Here is a 5,895-nt window from a genome sequence, read left to right on the forward strand (position 1 = left end):
GCCCAGGCTGGGGGGTTCGCAGCTGGACCTCACGGTCAACGGCCTCCATTGTCCCGTGTACCCCCCGCCGGCGGCAAATATTTACTGCGGGCCCCGATTCTGCTTAATTATCTTCTCCAACAAGTGCAGCCCGGGCTCGACAAGCCACGGAGAAGGCAAGCTAATCGCGGGCATCTGCTCGTTAGCATCCGCCGCCTGTAATTACCGGGGAGGCGGGCAGCTGGGCCCGCCCGGCAGGTGGGAGAGGGAGGGAGGGAGGAGGCGGGGGGCGTGTGGCTCCGGGGCAGGGGTCCACTCTGAGCCAACCCTGGGCCCAGGGCAACGCCGAGGTCACCCAGGTGGGCCTGACACTGGAAGAAGCCCTGTCCAGTGCCCCATGAGGGTGAGGGAGAAAGAAATACCTCCCCCATCTTCACCTCCATACACACACACACACACACACACACACCTCCCCCTGCCGCCTCTGGCCTTCGCTCACCCTGACACTGTCTAATTTCTCACGCGACCTACGCAGGAAACCATGTTCAACGCCCCCTCCCCGGACCTCTCTCTTCGACTGTGCAAATTGGGAGCCATCTGCTAACCCCTCCAACTCTACCACTTTGAATTTATTTACTGGTTGGAGGGGGGCGGGGGGAGGGTGTGGAGGTCGAGACAGAGAGAGGCATCGAGTGGTTCCACTTATTGGTGCATTCATGGGCTGATTCTCTTTGTTTGAAATATATGTCTATTGATGTCAGAGAGGAAGGGAGAGGGAGGGAGAGACAGAGAGAGAGAGAAAGATCCGTGATGAGAGAGAATCACGGACCGGCTGCCTCCTGCACGCCCCCTATCGGGGATCGAGCCTGCAACCCGGGCCTGTGCCCTTGACCGGGAATCCAACCGTGACCTCCTGGTTCACAGGTCGACGCTCAACCACTGAGTCCACGAATACTTCAGTGCCCGCTCCAGTTGGGATCTGGGAAAGTCAGCCCTTGGATTTCGAAGAACTTGGAACAGAGTCCAAGCGGACTTTCCGGGACTGGCATCCTCCATCCCCACAAACTCCCAGGAGAGGGAGGTCTAACAGACCGAGGGCCGCAGCACAGCCGGAGGGGACGCGGGGCCAGCCAGCCAGCCAGGCGGTCACTCGACTCACTTCCAACCTCGAGGGACTTGCTCACCACCCCCGGGGCTGTCAGAGTGAGCCAGCCTGGCCCTGGCCTCCCTCCCCAGGGTTCCCCAGTCCCAGTGCCCTGTCCGTCCGTCCGTCCGTCCGTCCGGCAGGGACTGGGTCTAAAACCACGGACACTCGGGGGTCCGAGAACGGGTCGGGGGTTTTTAATTCCACCTGAGAAACCGTGGTTCAAGCCAAGCACGTTTCTGCGGGAAAGAAAAAAAAAAAAGGAGAGAGAAAAAAAAAAAAGGCTCTGCAAAGGGTCTGTTCTCTGCTTAGCAACCGCCGGCTATAAATAAAAGTGGCCCCGTGTTTGCTGTGTTATGATTAATGGCTCGGCGCGCACACGGAGGCGCTGGCCTCGCTGGCATCCTGGGTCCTCGTGCGCAGCAAGCCAAGCACGTTTCTGGGGGAAAAAAAAAAAAAAAAGGAGAGAGAAAAAAAAAAAAGGCTCTGCAAAGGGTCTGTTCTCTGCTTAGCAACCGCCGGCTATAAATAAAAGTGGCCCCGTGTTTGCTGTGTTATGATTAATGGCTCGGCGCGCACACGGAGGCGCTGGCCTCGCTGGCATCCTGGGTCCTCGTGCGCAGCGGGCCCGGAACATTCCGTGACCTTTCTCCGAAGGCGGAGTGGGTGCCAAGCAAAACAGACCCCACGGGCGGCGTGCTCGCGCTGGGCTGCTGTCCCCAACGGACGCCGCGCCCACCCAGGGGACAGGTGCTCAGGTGCACGACCACCCACCAGGCACCCCCACCGGGCCCTTTGCTAAGAGAGAGAGAGAGAGAGAGAGAGAGAGAGGCCTTGTTCTCCCCATTCCACAGCCCACAGCAGACGAGGCTGCCCACCCCCTTCTTCCCCTGAGAAAGGGTTCCTTCTAAGACAGGGAATGTGCCGGACGCGCCCCAAATGGCGGTCACGTCGGACGTATGATCTCAGAGCGTCTTTACGGCCTCGGGGCTGCTGAGAGCAAAACCCTGGCGGTCTCCCGCCCGGCCGGCCGGCGTGGCTCAGGGGTGGAGCGCCGACCTAGGAACCAGGAGGTTGGGTTCCCCGGGCAGGGCACATGCCCAGGTTGCGGGCCCCGGCCCCAGTGGGGGGCGTGCAGGAGGCAGCCGATCGATGTCTCCCTCTCCCTTCCTCTCTGAAATCAATAAAAATGTATTTTTTTTTAAACCAACAAAAAGCCTGGAGGTGTCGCCGGAGGACGACGAGCGCCTCGCGGGGCAGCTGGCATTATCTTCGCGCCCCGTGGGTGCCCACCGACGCTGATTAAACACCGACAGCGCGGCGTTAGGTGCCTCGGGATGGCAGAGCAGCCTCCCTGCCCGGCAGTCACGATCTGGTAACCATGGGGACGGGCTGGGGATGGAGGTGGGGATTGCATCCATCGCTTGCCTGTCTCCCTGGCCACACGGGGGGCCCTGCTGCTCGGAGGCAGGACCCGATGCAGAGCTTCTCCCCGCCCGTCCGTGGGTGCTGCGAACTCACGTTCAAATAAAGGGTGATGCGGGCACGGCCTCCAGGGACACGGAACCCAAAACAGTACCAATAATAATAATAATAATAATAATAATAAAGAATCCTTCCTCGCAGGATTCAGGAGGCGAACCGTCTCTATGACAAGAGTCATGAGCCTTCGAGACGTTTTCTGCGTCGCTCGGGGGTTTTGTCTGCCCGTGGACCACCCTGGGCAGACGGAGGTGACCCACGGAAAGCGGGCAGGCACACGCGTGTGCGTGCGTGCGTTCAACGGGCCCCTACGGGGCGCCTGCCTCGGGCCTCGCGTTGGGCATGAGAGCACAGACGCCCGGTTCCACGAGCGATACTCTCATGTCACCCCCCCTACCCCCCGTGTCGCTTGTCCAACGCATCCTCCAAAAGTAATTCTTTCTCTTTTTGGCTCACTCGGAAAACACACACACACACACACACACACACAAAACCCAGCACCTTTTATCTCCGAGCAAATCAAGTCCCCACCTGCCTCAGCCCACACGGACCGCCCAGCCCCCCTTAGGCAATACGTCACTTGCTTTTAGTGTGAGCTCTTACTTTCCGAGGCCTGAAGGTGCTGTGTCATTTAGGTCTTATCTCTCCAAAAAAAAAAGTCTGAAGACCCTTGAGGGTTAGGTGTTCAGCTCCTTTTTTTAAAATTTGATTTTAGAGAGAGAGGAAGGGAGAGAGACAGAGAGAGAGGAGGGGGAGGGAATGTGTTGTTCCATGTATTGACGCATTCCCTGGTGGGTTCTCTCTCTCTCTCTTTTTCTTTTTTAATACATTTTTATTGATTTCAGAGAGAGAGAGAGATGGAAACACCCGTGAGAGAGACAGACATGAATCACTGGTTGATCCCCCTCGTACGTGCCCCAACTGGGGATCGAACCTGCAACCTTCGCGTGTCGGGACGATGCTCTGACCAGCTGAGCCGCCCGGCCGGGGCCCTCGGCTCTTTTCGGAGGTCCCCGTCCCATGCACGGGTGCCAGTCCCTTGTTTTTCATGGGGTCTCGCGGTACGGCTTACGCCGTGAAACGTGTGGGTGTCTCCTGCAAAGCCAGTCTCGTTACCTATACAGTTTTCCTTGAAAGGGATGAACAATATCATTCTTTTCCAGAACAAAAAGGAAAAAAGGGACCATGTGATAAGGCTTTATGAAAAAAAATACCTTGGATAAGCTGTCTTGATTTAGAATCAGAAGAGAGGGGAAAAAAAAAAAAAAAAGGCGTTTTCTATTTTATATGTGAGCAGCGCCACCTGGTGGTGAACCCCACAGAGGCGTTTCTTCACGCAGGATCTGGGGTGAATGCCTTTGAGCCTTTTCATCACGGCCTTCTGGCCCCGGGGACACCCCCAAAAGGCCCCCCCAGAATAGACATTCATACCTGGTGCCCCTGTGAGCGTGACCCTGCAGCCTCACACAGTGGAGGGGCACGTGGCTTGTTTTATTTTAATTTTTACTGAATGTCTTGGGGTGACGTGGGTGAATAAATCCTATAGAGGTTTCAAGGGTGCAATTGGGGAATTGACCTTCGGGCTATCGTGCTGCGTGCTCACCACCCACAGTCAGGTCTCCTTCCCTCACCATTTGCCCCCCCCCTTTTCCCTCTTCTGCCTCCCCGACCCCTTCCCTCTGCTGTTCACCCTACTGTCGTCTCTGCCCAGGAGTTGTTTTGCGTGTGCGTGTGCGTGTGTGTATGTGTGTGTGTATGTGTGTGCATGTGTATGTATGTGTGTATGTGTGTGTGTGTGTGTGTATGTGTGTGTGTGCGTTACTTACTCCCGTCACCTTTTCCCCTCATCCTTCCCCCCCCGCCCCCTCCTCCGTATCTACGAGTCTGTCTCTACCTTGTTCGTTTATGTTGCTCGTTCGATTCCGCATGTGAGTGAAACCACACGATCACAGGGCACACATGATCTCGGCCTGGCTCCTGTCACTCAGCAGCCCAGCCTCCGGCTCCATCCAGGCCGCTGCAAAGGATGAGAGCTCCTTCTTCCTTTTTATTGTATTTTTATATTTTTTAAGGCCGAGTAGTATTCCCCAGGCAGTTGCATAAGACAGCGCACTGTTGGCGCTTCCTGTAGCAGGTCCGTCCGTCCGTCGCCTGGCTTCGCGGGGGTAGATGCCGGCTTCGTGTCCCCGGGCTGGGTGCTGAGGGGCGCCCGCCTCCTCCCAGTCCAGTGACCCCCGGTTAGTTTTGCCCCCCACCCCGATCCCCGTCTGGCTGGCTGGCCTGGCTGCGAACAATGCCACCGGGGGACAGAGTGTGTGAGGCCTGCGAGCCCTGCCTCCGCCTCGCCGCCCCCACCGCGCTGCCTGCCAAGAGGAAGCCCGCTCCCTCCCGGGCACGGTGAGTGGCAGGAGCCACACAGCACCCTGCCGCCCGTCTCCCACTCAGAGCCACACAGAGGGTGCTCTTCTCGGCCAGCCTGGCTGCTCCCACCGATGCCAAGCCGTGTGGCTCGCTCGCCTGGCATCAGACATCAGAACCGTTGTGTGAAAATAGGGACTCCCGGCCCGGCCGGCGTGGCTCCGTGGGTGAGCGTCCACCTAGGAACCAGGAGGTCACGGTTCCATCCCCGGTCAGGGCACAGGCCCGGGTTGTGGGCTCGATCCCCAGTGTGGGGCGTGCAGGAGGCGGCGGATGGATGATGTTGCTCTGTTATCGATGTTTCTGTCTCTCTATCCCTCTCCCTTCCTCTCTCTCTCTCTCTCTCTCTCTCTCTCTCAAAAAAAAAAATAAAAATCAATAAAAACATTTTTTAAAATGTGGTTAAGAATAAAATTAAAGTATTTTTCTTTCAACTTGTACATGCCATTTTATTATTAATAATATTGTTAATCCTCAGCTGAGGATATGTTTATTGATTTTAGAGAGGAAGAGGAGAGAGAGAGAGAGAGAGAGAGAGAGAGAGAGAGCTTGATCTCTTAGCTCTCTCTCTCCATAAGATGGGCTCCTGGGGGCTGACCTCATGGTCTGGCACAAGCTGAATGGGTCTCAGTAGATGGAGACAGAAATCTGCCTCCCTCCCCCCCCAAAAACAAACAAACAGAAAACGACCCAAAATTGCCAATGTTACAGACAGCAAAAACTGGGGGAGATGAGCACAGAGCCACGAATTCTCTACTTCTTTTATTTTATTATTTTTAATAATTGATTTTAGAGAGGGGGGGGGTAACTCTGATGTGAGAGAGAAACGTCGGTCCGGGGGCTCGAACCCCCAGCTGGGTAGGCGCCCTCCC

This window comes from Myotis brandtii, unplaced genomic scaffold (genome assembly GCF_000412655.1).
Source record: "Myotis brandtii unplaced genomic scaffold, ASM41265v1 scaffold4517, whole genome shotgun sequence".
In the NCBI taxonomy this organism is placed as follows: Eukaryota; Metazoa; Chordata; class Mammalia; order Chiroptera; family Vespertilionidae; genus Myotis; species Myotis brandtii.